Below are 19,446 nucleotides of genomic sequence, written 5' to 3'. Positions count from 1 at the left end.
GCGAAAAAGATTCGCAGCTTAGGGGAGCCATCCATAACACGCAATCCAAAACATGGCTTAGCCGAGTCCGTTTCCACCCATGCTAAGCTATGGGTACCAATGAATATGATTGGTGGGTGCTAAACGCGTCCAAAGCACGTTCTCTGGTGGAAAAGCACCCTTAATGTTGTTCTTCAGAGCTATGAATGGTAGCCAAAGTAAAAGGAAGTATGTATAGTATAATCACGTATTGCTTGGAACTACGAATGTTCTAAGTATAACTTACAGAAAGAATAGAAAAATATGTATTTCAACTGCTTTATTTTTGGTCTCATTAGGTATAATACAAATATTAGAGATCAGACGGATTAGTATAGTTCACTAAACCTTTAGAAGATATACTGAAGATTAGGATTAGTCGAAAAAAAAAATAGATGTAGTATCTTAAAAACGTACATTAATACGCAGAAAACAAAAATAAAACACCGTCCCATTAAAAACACAACGCAGAAAAATGAAAACAGACAACAAATGAATAAATTGATATCGCACACAATTTGAGTGAACACAAATTTCCTGCGTATGCATATTAACATTGCAGTAATAAACATTATACATAATTCAGTGGGTAAAATAAAAATCCCATCCTCAAAATGGGTTGGATGAATGGTCCGGTTCGCCTACATTTCACCCGAGAATTTCACATCAGCTAATATTCGTCGGAGGTACGGCGAGTATGGTAACAATTTTAATAAATAATTACACCGGTCGGTTCCAACGGATAAACAGATACTCAGTTAATTCACTACTAATAAACGCACTTAGGCACTCCATTTGACGTTTTTAAAACGTTTTTATTGTATCCTGCTTTCAGTTTTATACATTTGTTACGGATGTTCTGTTAAGTAGGTCGCGTGATGTGTTTGATTTTCTATTATGAAGAAAGTAGAGGAGACAGATTGATTTACTGATTAAAAGATGATAATGTAGCAATTATATTACACTTTTACTATGAAAACAATGAAAAGACTAGATTTTCTTATATTTTTTGTTGTCACTGCGCAAAGTCGTAGTCTATAGTCTGCTCATTGGAATACTAAAGCACTGTGAACTTTTAGCTAATTCCTCTAACATTCCATAAAACACATTTTCATACTTTTCGACTAATCTACTTTCAAACTTCAACAATCAGGATTAGTATAAATACCCATCTGAAACGTCTGAGCAAAACAAAGACATTTCATAAAAACTGAATCCTTTCAACTTCCAACTTTGAAAAAGTAGCTAAAACAATTCCAAAACATACATTTTGAAACTTTTCCAAACTGTGAAAGTTGAATAATAACATTTTTTGCTTTTAATATGGAATCCGTTGCATAATTATTCCATAACATGACAAAGTTATGGTCCCAATGGAAATATACCTGTATATATACCAGTACCTATAATACATATTACAGAAAGAAAAGGGAAAATATGGACATTTGTCACCAACCAACGTGGCTTCTGTATAATTACGACGCATTTTGACAAATTGTTAAACAAATTAATTAACAAAAGAACACAATATTCCATGTGTTTCCCAAAGGTATTTGTTAACACGTGTATTTTCACCGATTATTTTATTTTTAATTTATATCAACATAAATTCACACTTAGTTTTCGATTTTTTATAATCCATGAACACAATAATATCAAATCACAAGATCTTTCGACCTCATTGGTTTAAGAAAAAACAAACATCAAAACTTAACAGACAAACGAGGAACGAAATTAATCTGATATGAAAATATGTAGCTGCCATTCAAACAGTCAAAATACTGGCAAGCAACGAAACGAAACAACTTTTCAACGAGTCAACGTTTCCATTTCAACCGCTCGTAATCGGTGTACAGTCGTCTGCAGTGGGCTACTAGAGCATGAACATACCAGCACAATAAACACTACAAAAAGTCATGTATGAATGGTCAATCCTCGACAAAGTGGATGTCTACTTCACGTTTGAATGCTTCAACTAGTCACCATAAAAGAGGATGTCATACATTACATAGATACACACCAAATTAGGCCCGACAATTTTTGGTCAGTGTGCACGACACGGAAAAGGCACAGCGGACAATTGGGCACTCCTAATATGCTGGAGCTAATTGCAGTAAGATACCGTCCTTTTGCTAATTCGATATGTGTTATACGGGGCGCGGCTATACACTGCTGTGCTTAGACTACAAACGCGTTGAACAGGCAACAGAAATCGAACTCACCAAACAACAGTTTAGAGTCGAATTTTGAATGTGTCGCTTAAATTTTAGGCTGTTCTTATTACGGGACGCGTTAATGGAAATTGTGAGCCGTGCCCGTGTCGTTACGCGCTGCAAATGTACATAATGTGTCGTCAAAAGGGTGAAATATACTTTAGTAGGCTGTGATTTCGTTCGTAGCGAGCCGAGGCTTACCGGCTTTTAAAAGTTTCTCGAATGTGATCCCCGTTAGACAGGCGACTTCCACGCCAGAATGGGGACACAGATGTTTTTAAATTCAAATTATTTCTATACAATTGTATGAATGTCGTCCTAATTAGCTAAATCCTTAAATTCATCCAAACCAAACTACTGGGCTTGTAGTGAATAGAATAATTTGTGCCAAAACCCTTTAAAGCACTTATTAGGTACTCTATTTATTTCAACAGACATGTTCATGTTTGAGTCTTTGTACATAAACTACATGATTTCAATTTGTTGTCTAACTAAGATTTACAGGTTAGGTAGGTATCGTTACATTTTGATTATTTAGACTTGTTATTTAGACTTGTGTTTACGCTCATGAATAATATCGCACAAACGTCTCCAGAGTCTTAGGGATTCAAGTAGCAAAATACAACAAAATTGGTTTTCCAGTAATTTTAATAAATAATTAGTTAGTATTATAATATTATGATTATTGAGACCGATACGTGAAAATATGTTAGCGTTTCAAATTTTATCAAAACAATTTCTGCTGATTCAAAGTCCATACCTAAATAATTAATGAATTCATAGCATTTTAGAATCGACCTCGATGTTTATCAAGTGTGTCATTCAGTCTGAAGGCAATTAGTGGCCACTAATTTGTTTGTGAAGTGGATAACGTCACTTCATTTCATAATAACAACAATAATTTGGAAAACTATTTACATTAGAAAACGTATACTAGTTTTCAAACAAACGCACTTTCAATGTTTGTAATTGTTTGATTGTTTCGCTTACCTAATCGCGTAAATTAATTATTGTTATTATTGCTAGAATAACAATTAGCCACCAATTGTGTTTTTAAAGGTATTGTAGAGTTACAGGGGGCTGTCTTCACACTAAACTGTAATCTCAGGCTATGAATCATGTCATACTTTATAAATTACAAACACTTAGACAAACTGAACGTGTCCACAAATAATGCTAGTTCATTTAGGTATGTCTCTTTTTTACTAACCCCTATGGATGTACTTGTCCGAAATAAAGTTTATTTAATTTAATTTAAAAATACAGTAATTTCTCACACCATAGGATTAGACCACGAAAAGAAATCAAAAATATACAATTTTAAATGAAATGATACGACGATTTCATTCGTTACCATTTCGTATTTCTTTCCCCCTTAACCTAGCTGGCTGCGAAACAATTAAATTCCCAATTCCGCTAGTCCGGCTCCTGCACAATATTCTTATCTTGTGCGAAACAAAAAAGTGATACTCAAAATATGACGCTTTTATTAAATTCTTCTTACGTTTATTAACTTAGGGGGGGAAAACGCTCCAAGTTGCTGAGAAAAATATAGAGTAAAAAAAGTTTCATGTTTCTTCACTGAGGAATTTTATTAATGTTGGCTACACTTTGTTGGAGGAACATTATTTTAACAGCCATTACAACGCTCTGCTTGCTCCAAATAATTCTTGTTTTGTTAATCAACTTTAGACGAGAAGGGGAGCATGCAGAATTGATTTTATTTCACCGAGTTTATATTGCAAACGAGTTAATTATGATATTTGGATTTAAGCCATAGAAAGAGTTATCGAGGAAATAGATTTTAATAGACCCAAGGTGGAAAATTCTCATGGAGTGCGGCGCTTTGGCTGGGAAAGATGAAGACTCAGTCAGAGATTAACACAAGATATTAATGACGTTCAAAGTACATTATTTTTTTAATCTAAATGATTAGTGGCGTACCTTCCACGTTGTTATTTTCATCCTTCCGAATATGTATGAAAAAAATGCTAATGGCATTCCAGAAAATGCTTAATAAAAATTATAAATAGGTAAATAATAGTATATTGTTGTTATCTAATTTATAAATATTCTCAGAACAGAAGCTACACTGCAATTTAATTCCACTTCACTCGTATGTAGCCGCATGTAAAATGTTAGCAGCTGTTGATGGTACAAAATGAAAACTACGCTTTTTCCTACTTACACGTAACCTAATTTCTTAAAGTAATGGCAGTAATATGAGAAGCATAGAGCCGAGTCTACATAAGAGGCATTTTATTATAATGCGTGAGTTTTTGGAACCTGGAATTAATTCCTTTTGCAGTAAAAAGGTTTCGAGTTTACAACTAAGTACAGTCAACAGTCTTAATAAGTCGTTAAGTAAGGTTAATTGTTACAGAAAATCCCTAATAAAAGGGGTTCTTGCTATAGATGTTCATAGCTCATACGTTAGTACGTTTAAAGAAATCGAAACGAGAACGCGTTCAGCGCTCTGATTCGTTGGTATATTCGAACCGGCCAATCAGAGCGCCTCTCGTTTCGATTACTTCAAACGTTAAGCAAACTCGTACTAAGGGTAATCTATACCTAATGGTATAAGAAAGACTAAGCTAATACCGTGGCCTTTAAATCCACCCACACACAAAACAGGCATGGTTCCATGTACCTATGTACAAATATTCCAAGGAAACACCAACGAACTGAACAGAAAATAACAATTCTGATCTTCAAAATAATATTATTTTTAAATTAACTCTGATACTGGGATGGAAAGAAAACAGGAAGGGGGAGCACTCGAGTTAGGAACAACCTTTACATTCGCGAGATATAGAGAAGATATATTATTATTAAAGTTATGAAAGTATAATAATTTAATCTTTTTAAACTTTAACATTCAATCTTGGAACATTTACGTAGTACGAGCACATTTTTTCTGAGGTAACTTTTGTAATTCTACAAGTCTTAATAGCCCTATTTAGGTCTTCCGAAAGTGTAGACCGAATTGTTCCACTGTGTGTTTTATTAGTATCAGACATATTACAGTTATATAGCATTGTTCAAATTATGCCGAATAGATCTGATGACCGATAGGTAACTGCCAAATCTAAATCAGGACTAATGTTTATACATTATATGCGTTAGGACAAATGACCTGACGAATCATTTCATGGTAAATGATCAGTCATCAATGGACACCAGAACAAGAGAGCGAGAGCGATAATGGTTGATTTAAAAGAATACTTTTAGTTATATCCACGACACGACGGTTGAAGCCATGAGCTAAGCCCTAGTATTAATATTCCTTTTAATAAAAATATAGGTACGTATCTCTTGATCACTATACCCGACATAATCACAATAGCTTAGAATTTTCCAGAAAAATGTCTCCACTTCCAAGGCGAAGGAAGGTTCTAGAACATTTTTTTTATTAAACATTTTCTCGGTGAAAATATCCGCCGAGTGTTTCGAATCAAAATCATTTTATAAGAGGTAAACTTCTATACCAAGGAGAAAACTTAAGAACAATATTTGTGAAGATACAAGATTGGAATAGCTATATCGACGTACATAGGAATATTGATAAAATATATTTTAAGAATTTTACTTCTTCCCGGATCAGGTGAACTATTAAGAAATTAGATGTATAATAACATACACACAACAAAACGTCACGCCTTTCAATGTGAGAAGGAATAAGCAGGTAGGACCTCATAAATCAAATCAAATTGACTTTGATTTCGAAAGTCGGTGTATCTCATTATTGTTTGTTTCTTATTTAACTCCGATGTCCGAAATAAAAGTTATTTTAACCATTTCATCATTTCTTTTTAACCAATTTTCTTCAGTGAAGTCAGTTATTCTTTTTATAAAAAAAGTTTTTTTTTTTAATTTAAAAATAGAATGAAAGTCTACAAAAAATAATAAATGTGTACACCGGCCATTAATAATTAAAAACCTTCTATAGTTGTTGGTATCGAGACTCGAACTAAAACATTACAACCTTTTTCACGCTTCGCCGTTCGCGGTGAAGTTTTCTAGACTTGAAACTAGTTAGTGCATAACAGCCTATTAATATCCCGGCTTAAGAAAAACGATTCTCATTAAAGTTATTAAGGCAACTAGAGCTGGAAGCCTCTTCACCGTTCCTTCAGATTTTCTTCAAAGAAACCAAGAACAAATTGGTATATTATATTTATATTATTATGCCTTATTTATCCAGTGGTAGAAAATTATAGTTACGTATGTATGAGCCAGGATTTTTTCGTAAGAAAATTCAGAAAATCTTATACAGTTTTGCTCCAGAATTTCTTAAAAAGACTTGTTAAATACATAATCAAATACCCATTCACTTCCATAGCAACAAATTCTGTAATTACATAACGATATACCAACAAAACATAATTTCAAACAACTGTATAACAGGAACATTTAGGAGACCACCCGAGCAACCGAACTTACTAAAGTTAGCAACAAACAGAAACCTGGTAATGTTCCAAAAAGCCTATTAAGGCTAGGCAGCCGGTATTCCGGTGCGATATGATAAATGTCAAAAAAAAACAAACCCGCATTGCAGGGTTAAAAGCTACAATTTGCCAACGCAACTACGTTACAAAGATATTAATGACTCCACAAATTACGTTAAAATTACCATAACTTATGTATCTTTTATTTTTTATACGCTTTTTTCCGTTAATGTTTTGTAGGCTGGGCTTTTGCGTCATAGTTTAACCTGACGTACACGTAATTATGTCATTTAAAAAAAAAAAGATTGACAAAAAAGTTCGGTTTTATTATAAAACATTAGTTTTTACGGAATGGTATAAATTAGAAGAGATACATTAATTCAATAATTCTATTTATATCAAATATATTATTGTTAAAATTCTATTTAGTACGTAGCAAATCATTTGCTACACTTCATACATTGAACAACAAAATTTTAGCAAACTTACATATCGATCGAATACCCAACTATAACCCGCGATTCTCAAAACACAATCGCTTATCTACAAAGCACTGATAATAACACGATATTCGTTTACTAATAATAACACATAAAACCAATACACAAAACCTTTCGAATGCGAGAAAGCGGAAAATATTGTCAATTTTCACGTAAATGTTTATCTATAAGGGGTTGTTATAGAAACAACTTATCCTATTGATCCGAAACCTACACTATCCGATAACTATATCGCATAGCGTCCAGATTATCATAGATAACATCAACGTAAAAGTTGAGGGGCGTCCCTAATAACATTATCAGTCAATAGATAGATTGGATCCATCGCAACAATGAGGATAAAACGTCGAAATATTGGTTCTGCTCTTACTTTATGTTGTAAATAATACACCCATTTACGATTTTACCTTTCTAAAAATCCATTAATGGATAAAAGGTTCAGAAATTATTATAATTTTGAATACAACCGAGAAAAATCGAATTGAAATTCGAGGTAGATAATGAATTCGGTAAACGAGTAAAGCATGTAACTCTTTTAGGTGTAATACTGAGCGTAGATTGATGGATGTCATGAAAGGTACTTGATAGTAGGTACATACTTTTTCACAAAAGCCTAGCTATAATTTTGCATACATAAGTACATTAAGTACCATTAAAATTAATGTGCTTATTATATTCAGACTAATAAAGGCACTTTTAAATCCCTATTGGTCCTTTAGTGAAGTTAGTTTCTCGTCTCAACTATACATTATATTGTATGTGTGAAAAGGAACTTTTTGACTACATACATTACATACATATAATAATATAAACTACGACTAATCAAACAGCCTTGACTTCATTTTTTTGGTATTTAGTTTTAGGTACCTCTTTATTTCGTTGTATTAACTCAATGATACGTAAAAATAGTCCTATGAAAGAGGTTTTTATTTTAAAGATTACGACAGAGTACGTTTCCCGACTCACCTTAGAACATTATTAAAGTCTAACGAGTTAATTAAGCAAGCTAGTGTTGACACAACTTGTTCGCACGATAACCATCTGGTTTATCAAAGTAATGTATGACCACTACCAAGTTTGCACGTAAACTTACTTACTTTCGACCTTTCCTTTGCATAATTGAGTTATTTAGTATCAATTCGGAATGGACGATAGACTTTATTAACACCGGTGGAGGCCAAATTGCTGGTTTCAATGATAATATTGCGAGTTCTTTATTTGTTTTTTGGCGTGTAAACGTGTGTAAGAATTGTAATTCTAAATCTTTCTACCTTTAATACATGTTGATGTTAACATTTTTCCATAGATAAAGCTGTTTTATAAATAAAAAAAGCTAAACCAACGATAAGTAATGATTCACATTTCGTTTTCACTAAAAAAACTTCCACGTGCGAATACATAAACCCTGCTAGTACGAGAAATGGGTGAATTCGATCAGTGAGGCTCAATACACGTTCCAAACATAGCACAAAGGAACAATCCCCTGATACCTACAAACAACGGCAGATATTTCGACTTGTTGCTCAAACCTCTCCGGGCTTAATTCCAGAGAATGCGAGATTCGTCGGATCTCCATATAATGAGCTACATTTTACGGTCAAACCCTTTGAGTGCGGTGGCAAAACTAGCCGCGGGCCCGTAGCACATTCATGAGACCTTCAGTGGCTCCGTAAAACGGTCAATTAGGTAAAATTAAAAGCGTCGCATTTGCAAATTGGTGTGTTTAAACCACAGCTCAGTGTACAATGGCGGTCGTACATAATGGAAACTAAAGCGAAATTATCCTTTTGTACGTGAAAAGTCCTTTGAAAAGCCACAATTTTTTTGTATGTAGGTATAACGGGACGCAACTGCGATTGCGTTGTAGATACAAACCATTGAGGGAAACAATGTCTTTGTTGTTGTAGCATTTTTCAATATTTTTTTTTTCGTCCGTTATAATAATTTCTGTGGGCGCTTTATGGGAAATTAAATTGGTTTTTACCATAAACTTTCAGAAATCAGTGCGCCTTCTCTCATAATTTCATGAATTACATTTTAACACTCAACAGCGTAATTTGTCAACACATTACGTGAATTCATTTAGTAAATTCATCATATTCCAACGTAATTATCAAGTAAAAGAGCAGATTGAAATGGTATTAATACCAATAACTATTCTCTTTGATGTCAATGTGAGTGCGCTCATTAGCATATACCTAGGGTACGTGCACATCGTTCCTGCTACACTACCGAACAAAATCACCCCACAACGTTCTTAAATGTATTAAATTTTTATTATGCATGTCTCATGTCTCATGCTTTTATCCCCTTAGTACACACGGAATATAAAATGTATCGACTTATGGCGCAGCGCAGTCAATACTACTTGAAACCATGCAATGTAACATATCCCCATCCTTAAGAACCATCGTTTCAATAACAAACCTCAAACGAATCGTGATTGTAACCTATTTCTATAAACGAACATTGAATTTCAAACTACAAGAACGTTTTTCATTTGAACATTTTTAGTGGTAATACATTCGATTTATCCTTACAATAGAATAGTTTAGCTATACACGGAATCAAGTCATTACTGAGTCTATCGATCTGTTAAAATACGACTAGTATTGCCCACGAAGAAATCCAAGGAGAATTTTTAAAACATGACCGCAAACTAGGAATTTCTTTGCTAAGCCAGTAAGCCGTGGATTTTTGGGGCATTACCTTTTATTGGCCCAGAGTGTACGATGTGCAAGCACCTGAAGCTTGAAGTATTCATAAAGCTGAGGACGTCGAGAACTAGACTAGACTTCGTCCTGTAGGGATGGGCAATGTAACAAGTTATCGATAAACTTGACGATAGTTTGTTGCTTGCTATGTAAAAAATTGTGTAAAAAAATATAAAAAAGCTTCTGTTTTGTATTGACAGAATCGTAATATCGTATCAATGTATGTGTAAATGAAAAAAAAACCTAATAATTTATTTTTCAATAACAAAGTATTCCACACAAAAAATACTATTGCATTTTCTCCTGCTTGTTTCAGATATACGAGGTGTCTTCTAGAATGTAGTCGTTACACAGAGCAGTTCAAGAGTTTGAAACTCCATGCAGAAGCGCATTTACATGTATGGAGTTTCAAACCCTTAACTGTCCTATGCAGAAATCTTCGTTTCTTGAAAGCATGTTTCAGAAAACTCAAACTCCATCGACAGTTTGCCGTAGTCTTTTTTGTGTTTCGAAGATATCTGAAAAAAAGTTATAAGATATAGTAAGTTTGTCAAGTAAAATAAAACAAGTAAATGTTGTATGTAATAGAAATTAATAAAATACTCACCGATCCCCTAAATAATCGAGTTGCGGTCAATTTGGTCGCACAAAGTTAATTTAATAATGGGGTGTCGTGATAAATTCCTTCCCACACATTTTTATGGATACAAACAGTGAGCCCTTTACGTTTTTATATAATTTGTAAACCTTGCTAATTGTTAAAATTTTCAATAATATTTCAGATCATACGTAAATCAGGCACTTTCTAGATTCAATAATAATCAATTAAACATTCCAAACCGAAAACAATCGATAAAGGTAACATCGCCCATCCCTATAACTCTGACAGTGTTACGACTCGTCACTAGAGGTCGGCAGGTCAGCTGAAACCTGTGGGGGTGTGGGAAAGGGGTGCGGGCGTTGTCATGGCAACCGCGCCCCACAACACGCCGTGGCGGCGCCGACCGCGCTTCACACATACGTACCTTATTATGTGTTCTGTGTGTTTGTTGGTTGTAACGTGGATTGCAACGGCAACACACACATGTGCAAACATACGTACGAATAAATATACGCGCGGGAAATAGAACGTGTTTTAATATTTAAAAACGTATACTTACGGACAGACGTACGGCAGTCGGGATTAGCTATGTATTTACCAAATTATAGAGTGTGTACTACGGCTTCGACAATACAATTGAAGGTTGACTAACAATTCAATATACTTTGAATTTTCATATTATTATGGAGACTTACTTAGACTAATAGCGGCGGTTCTATTAAATAAATTGAAGTAGACGCGGGGCTCCATAACATATTCACATTTAATGTTGTTAGCACTATCAACTGTAATTATAATTACAGCAACGTTACTGTTAGCTTTCGTAGAAACCTCGTGACGTTCATTTTGTACATTCTTAGAAATCTTGTGTTTTCAGTTCTTGTTTTAACAATGTTTATTAAAGTCTGTCTGGATTTTATTGTTTTTTCAGTTTAACTAAATTTAATAAAAGATCGACATTATTATTTGTTGTACAAATAATATCTGTTCCTAATAATTCTGTTTATATTATAACGAAACGGCTTTTTTTTAATTTGGGTACAAAGGTATTCAAATTGTTAAGGTAGAATAACTCTTCTTCAAATAAAAATTACTTCCAGTACTTCGTAATTAAGGAAAACTAAACAAGTCAGGTTTTAACAGCAGATCCAGATAAAAGGGGTACTAGAGCCATCTAGCGAAAAGTAAACGAACTTCACTTTCCTACCCCTTCGAGGAATGAAAGCTTTCAAGCAGTAAGCGGCCATATTGTAAAGTTGTACAAAAAATCGTCCGCGTGTAAGACAAGTAGCCCAAACAAGAGCAATACACTCATGAAATTAATTTGAAAAACAACAAGAGAACAGTTAATCACAATAATTGTTGCAATTACACGTTAGTTGTATATTTAATTACACATAGAACCTTCGGACCGTTGTAACTCCTCAGAAGCACACATTCGGTGAAATTACAGAAACGTTAGGTTAGTAATTGATGCCATAAAAGGTAGTTTACCCTGGACAGCCGTTATTATAACAAATTCTGTGTTGGTAACTGCCACAGAGTAACTGCCTGCCTCACGCACACTGGCCTACCAAGCTGACACATTATACTGAATTCTTTAGGCTGTGGCGTGTTTATTTTGGTAATAATTAATAAGATTACATCGCATGGTATGCGCGAGAGTACATTGTATTAGGTACATTAAATGGTCTCTCGAATTAGTAGGTAATAGTGCGTGATTACGCTGTTCTAACTGGCTGGTAAGCGATCGTGATTGTGTCTACTTGAATATTTTATTAGGCTTTAATTATGTACATATAAGCTAAGAAACTATTCCACTAAAATTATACAGGAGTAGAGTATTCGAAGACTTCATATTTACTAGTAAATCAAGTCCGGTTGAATGAGTTATTTTTGAAGACAAAAACTAGAAAATAACTGGTTCGCTGCCAGTCCATTCAAAAATTTCGTACGTCACACACATAGCAAACCTCATTGACCAAAATACCTTCATAAACACCAATTAGTCAGATTTCGATTCGAACATAATTTCGACAAAGTATTCACGCAATTACAAAATATGAAGCGAAACATTCCACTAATGTTACCGGCGGTACAATTCCACGAAACATTGGTGCATTTAATCAATAAGAAATAGCTGAATATTAGAAATCGAAATCAATACTAATGAAGGCTGAATGTTTGTTTCAGTTCGTGAGTAATGTTTTGTTTTTAATGAAATATTTCATTTCATATGAACTATGCTCTACGAGTCATTATTACTAGTCAAACGCTTCTAAAATTCTGACAAAGAGAAAAGAAATGAAAGATTTTCATGTAAAATACTGTAACTTTTAAACCACGATCTCCAAACCGCTTGCCAAACATGTAGATTATTTCAATGCTTTATTTTCTTCGGTCGGATCACCTGATGGTAAGCAATCGCCCCACTCACAGACATCCGAGGCACCAGAGGCGTTATAAGTGCGTTGCCGACGCTCACACAACGAACGAAACACAACGCAAGTGTTGTTTCACGTCAGTTTTCTGTGAAGCCGTGGAATCCCATTCGTGCCCAAGCATGGCTCTCCCACACTCTAATTACACGCTTTTTATAGAGAAGGCTCATAGTACAGTAATGGACTCCAGTGGCAGTCCAACACTGGACTATGGGCCATCTGGGACTATGGTGATGATGCTGATGACGATATTATATGTGTGATTCCATAACCTTACATATAACATTAAATATGTATAAAGAGATACGAGAATGACGTCATAATTCCAATGTCTGGTGAGACTATCACAGGTGAAAGAGACTCCATAAATACCTGCTTTAGCTACATAATGATATGCTAAATCGTATTGAAGAAGGTTGTAACCTCCAAGCGTGGTAACGACTGGACTGACAATCATTACCCAGAACAGCTTCAATGTTCCACAAATGTTCCAGTTTTAGACTTCAAACATTTTCATGAAAGCTTTTAAAATTGAAATTCTAGTTCGTACAAATAATTAAGAAGGTAAGTTGATTGCTGAAAATTCCGGAGATCAAAACACAATAATGCTTTGTGTCGGGCCAAGTGTCTGCAATCGAATTCAACAGTCGCACTTGAAAGCACTCCAACGAAGAGACAAAGAGACAGTGCTTAAAGCTTAAAAAATATACAATGAATTCGTTGGCAATTTGCGACAACTGTATAAAATTGGTACTGCATACAAAAACTCAATCTGCAATCCGATATCACTAAAATGTTCACACATTTTCGACACTACAGTAATAAACAAAGTGAATACATTCAGGAAAATATACCCACATATATATATCTGTGGGATATGTTTGCGTATGAATTTACCTCGTTCAATATAACCTGTGACTGCATGGCCGATTTTCAAACGGTATTTTATCGTACGTCAACGTATGACAGACGGTATAGCTGCGTGCGACACGCCAAATCTCAAAATCTGTCATACCACTCGCGCACGCAACAAAAATAAAACATTTTTATTCGATAAAAAACTGTAATGTAGTGGTAGGTACCCATTATTTTACTACCTACGTGTTTTATATTAGATTATATTAGTGAAATATGCGTCATAAGTCTTCGTTGTAGCCTAAAAATCTGAATTATTACATCGTCACGTGAACTGGACAGGCCGCGGGCAGTACAAGGCTTTAATATACTCCCCAAGTTTAATAGACCCCCATTTTAGACTACCGTACCCGCAAAAAGGTAAAACGGAACCATTAATCCGATTACGGATCATATGGTAGACTGGTTTTCTATTTTTGCAATGAGTGATAAAATGCTTATAACCATTTCGCATTCTGATCATCCGTTCGGTCGGTTTTTTTTTCAGAAATATAAAAGCAACATGGTAGCATTTCCATTACCTGAATACATAAATTTTATCTATAGTTCTCCATTTCCTGATTCGTTAATCTTCGTCTAATGGCTGCATGGAGTTGTAGTAAACGAATCATATTCGCTGGTATTAGATCTGACACTGAATTAAATCGATCAGCCTCCGACCCTCCGAGTAGCTTCGAATAAACCTGTTTGACGTCAATCATCATTTAATTAATCAATGTTGATCCAATACAAAATGTGCAGTGAAATCACGAAATGATTTATAAATCGACCTCAATTCAATTATAGTACAATCAGTTGGTACATAGTGTCACCGGAAATTGGTCCACGGGTCGGCGCGCGCGCTCCGCAGGAAATGAAATCGCGTCCGACGTGGCCGCGGATCTATTGTGCGATGCGCGCACGCTGCCTAGTTCATGCCTAGGTCATGCGTGTCCGACTATTTTATTTCAACTACATATTTTTTTTACTAATAAAAATAAATCTGATATTAAACTGCCTCGTTGGCCGAGTGGTTGCAAGTGCGACTGCCGGGCAAGGGGTCTCGGGTTCGATTCCCGGGTCGGCCGAAGTGTTACTGGGCTTTTTTCGAAATTTCTCAGTAGTAGCACGGAGTCTGGAAATGTGCCCGGTATATGGCAATAGGCTCACCACCTATTACATGGGACTTACAACATAAATTGTGAAAAGTGGGTGTACACAGTGGCATTACGTGCCATAATGTACACCTCTGCCTACCCCTTCATGGGATTGAAGGCGTGACGATATGTATGTCTAATATTTAACACCTTAAAGTAATAGTACTTAATAAACTTGTTTTACATTGCTGTATCCAATCTAGATCCTGGTTAACAGGAGTTGCAGCAGTTTCGGGAGGTTGTGGTGAACTTGCCCCATTAAAATAAACAATTGTTTATGAAATACACTATGTAACCTGTATACCCATGCTTCGTGAGTCACGTTAACGATGTCATTTCATCATTTTCACGTAAAAATTTTTCGTCAGTCGGATTCGAAATCTCGAAACAATGTGGGTAAACCAACCACAACACCCGTAGCATGTAGGAACGTAAAAAAAGAACTATTGTTAAACTCAGTATCCTTTTTGCTAATAGCTGCTTTAAATACGTAGTAAAACAGTATAGAAAACGAAATTATTAGTGAAACGATTGCTTCACAAATAAATAGAATTGTCGGCGCGTCACGGCACTTTGCGCCCGCGCCGGATTCGAAATCGCAACCAAACAATTAGGACGCTCTTTGAAGCGTTACAAACCGTCGACCGCACCTTTTGTTCTTATACAATTTTTACTCAGTGCTTTTTGGTAATCGTTTTAACGGCTCATTGATTCACGTTTCAATCATTGGTATAATCTATCTATCTATCTATCTATCTAGGTACCATCTTTGGTACGTAGTAACAAAGTAGGTACAACTTGGTATGAATAAAATAAAGGAACTTGGAACTTCTGCGTCATATTTTATTAGAAGAATATGTTTCTAGATATTGGACCATTCCTGATTTGAACCCCTTATTTTATTTTTGTGTCGAAAATTTTACACGTGTTTAGTTTATGCCGTACAGTGATCTCAAAACAGCTTTTTTCTTTTTCATGTAGGTACCATTCATCATCATCAAGCGGAACGCTTAACTGATGACTAAAAGCCTGCGATTTCTCAGGGGTATTACCATAATCCCCATTCTTGGAAGAGGGTTTGGTGATTAATTGATTATAGGTATTTAAGTCACACAAATTAAGAGGATAGGTACCTCTCGCTGGTATTAGTTTTAGGACATACTTTCCTATTCAAATTTCAGTGATTTAATTGAAATATTTTTATTTTTAAACTTTATTACTTACATCTCAGTAGAATGTATGAATTTTCCTATTAGTTCGTGTATTCTCTAAGTTGTTACTGAATTCACACATCTCACATCATACAAAACAAAATATGATGAAAAGTTACAAAAACGTATAAAGTAATAACTGAAGTAGATAGATATAGAAGTTCGCTCACTAGAAGGCATTGACTTTAGTCTCAACAAACTACATCTCAGAATAAAGTCCCAGAAAGACCAATCGATCATTGTAATAAAGTTACCAACTACGCTATTCTGGTGAACAGCCTTTGAAACGCCTCATGTTATAAAAGGCCAAATTTTAGGTCGAAACCGAATTGCCCCACATGCCTTGTATAGTTCTACAAAACGAAATTATCAACAACTTCATTAAAAACAGAAATAATGAGTAATATGTCATTCGATTGACATAGACGACCGTCTATTCAATATAAATATGTATGAAGCAATGAATACAATATCTACACAGGACTCGATCCCTTCTTTGGATACCTAAATATAGTAAAGCACGAACGTCAATATCCATAATTGCTTAGCTGTGTACTAAAATGTGGAAAAATGTAGGCAGCCGGTATAGAGGTTAGGTACCGTCAGCATGCGAGGGAAACGCAAGCGCTTGTGAACACGCGAACCGCGCCCCGGTGTTCCATTCCAGTCAACATTTTATAGGGGAAATAGCTAATGTTTTCTGCTATTGACATAACGTTCTTGTTTGCTCGTAAAAGTACCCGCAGTGCGAGTGAAGCGGCGTCACATCGTTATCAATTTAAACTGGCGTGGAAGGAAATTGTATCCGAGGAATACATAATACGTCCTCCAATATGTCTCCTTTTATATTTATGAACTTAGTTATCGCGCTAAATTACTTTTCGGTGTAATTTTGCGCGATCGTGAATATGTTGATTTGGGTAACTTATTTCAATTAATTAATACGCGGAGGAAATGACAATGTGTCTTTCGATGGTTTTTTGTCTTTTTATTTTTTCTTAAAGACTTATTGTATATACAAAATGTTTTTGCCGATAAGTAATGTTAGTATTTGTTGATGGTAACGACAACTATAAGGTTTCAAGGTGCTTGCCTTGAAACTTAATACTAGACATTAACTATAGATATCGATATTAGAAAATCGATATTGTAAAACTATTTTGTTTCAATATTAATAACATTTTATTTCAATATTCCATAGTCACGTACTGATAAAATGTCTAATTAAAATAAAATTTGATTACAAACCCATTACTTGGGTATTATAACCGCTGTGTTGAGCATGCAGAGCTAAAATAAAACAAATTCTTTATAATTTTGAACTCGCAAATTGTAAGAAGGTTGGCATATCTCAGGATTAACGGTGAACTGGCTACAAATGTTTGAAGTCACAAATACCGCAGTTGAAGAGTTTTTATTCGAGAACATTCTTCGAATCAAATAAAAATTTCATGGCACTCATTCCACACGCGAGTGACTTGAGGAGGCCTAATTAGGAGGTTGTGAAGCACGTAGGTACCTCCCTCATGGTTCCTTGTAATTTTACCATATCGTATTGAATTTTGGTTTCTATTCCAATTTGTTATCTTTGTTTATATTTCTATGAAATAGACTTAGAATTCATAATTGAAATAAATAGTTTTGAGAAAAAATACGTCTTATCTAAATGTTGCAATATTTGTTTTTTGTTGACTTTTTGGGAAAGAGAGAAACGTTAGCATTGGCCATCTTATGTAAGTAATACAACACATCATACTATATTAGGTTATAATCCTACTAGTAAAGGACAAAAATGTTTAAACAATTACGTTGTAAGCAACGAAATTCACAACAAAACCAGAAGCGAATAATGTCTCAAATATTCAAAGTTTCTATACAAATCAAGGCGTTTTTTTTCAAATTAATCAACAAGGACGTAGATATCGATAGAGCATCTAGGTATTGAATAATAAACAGTAGCATTATAAAGCTTTCCACATTACGGAGGCGATTCAACGATTCAAGGAAAAACCTAATTTGAATTGTGTATGTTTTCTTACCTCACCTTTGTTTGGCTTCCCGTCACTACCCCAAATTTTCACTCCATCAAGGAAATGACTTAGTAAATACACATTATGTACGCAACACGATATTGTAACGTTTCAAAGCAATATTTTACCGGTATTAAATACCGTTATTATGGTTCGCTGTTAGGTATCTACATTTCTATTTGATGACGTACATTGTCTAAAAGAATAAGTTATTATCGAAGTGAATTTATGTGTGTATTTCAAGGGTAATTTTTAGTTACCGTAGTTCTATAATTATCTACATATTTGCTATATCTTAGGGAAATATCTGCCACGAAGCACTATGTACACCAACTTATAAGTTTAAAATTAAAAACCAGCCAAGTGTGAGTCGGAATCGCCCATGAAGGGTGCCGTAGCAGCAAGTAGATGAAATAATATAAAAGTTATAAAATAGTTTTTTGCCGTTTGGCCACGGAACGTAAAAAGGTAACAAACAAAAAACATATTCTTTAATACATACTTAGCGCCTGTTTCACCACCTTCATATAAGTGCCCGATAAACTTATGTGACAGATAGTGCATACAAATTACGTTCTTAATGCAAAGTTATCTGATACACAGCGGCTATCCAGACATTGTGAAACAAGTCCTTAACCTTTCTAATGCGGTATATAAGACAACAATAGAAAATACGTTGTGTCTTGAGTGGATTTGCGTTCCGGCACACGATGGGTTAAAGGTACTAGAAGTAGGTACCTACTTACTAGATACGATGATCTTCAGACTTTCTATAGACCAGCATTGCAATTATTACGCTAACTTTGTTTTTCGTAAGAATATTTGCCTAGTTTAAGTGTAGAAATAATAATACGATTGCTAACCATCCGTTGGCACAACACTGTGATTACCAATTTCCTTTTTCAATGCATTAAGTACTTGATTCTATATCGATGTTTATAGATCGGTAAATATTCGTTTTATTTTGATAATTATTATTAAAAGGGGAACTATTAACCCAGAATTAATCTTATTATCTCTGTCACGAAGAGAATCACGAAGAGTTCTGTACCTGTCTATAAAATGTATAGAACTAAAATGTGCTAAGTTACCTAACTTAGAAAGAAATGTAATTTTTAAGCTGGCTGGTCGGACTTCAGTATTCTTTAAGCAATATTAGTAGTCTTATATTCTGTGACAAAGTCAGACCAACTCTATACAAAATCGAAGCAGTTGCCTA

The 19,446-nt window shown here is 34.7% G+C and overlaps 1 protein-coding gene across 1 annotated transcript in view; it reads right to left on the bottom strand.

Annotated features, from left to right (window-relative positions):
* LOC118276474 (protein couch potato) overlaps positions 1–19,446 on the bottom strand; it is a 198,435-nt gene that overhangs the window by 177,843 nt on the left and 1,146 nt on the right. The window lies entirely within an intron of this gene.

The sequence above is a fragment of the Spodoptera frugiperda genome, chromosome 31 (assembly GCF_023101765.2).
Source record: "Spodoptera frugiperda isolate SF20-4 chromosome 31, AGI-APGP_CSIRO_Sfru_2.0, whole genome shotgun sequence".
Classification (NCBI taxonomy): Eukaryota; Metazoa; Arthropoda; class Insecta; order Lepidoptera; family Noctuidae; genus Spodoptera; species Spodoptera frugiperda.
The sequence above is the reverse complement of the archived record's forward strand: the minus strand, read 5'-3'. Positions and strand labels throughout refer to the sequence as shown.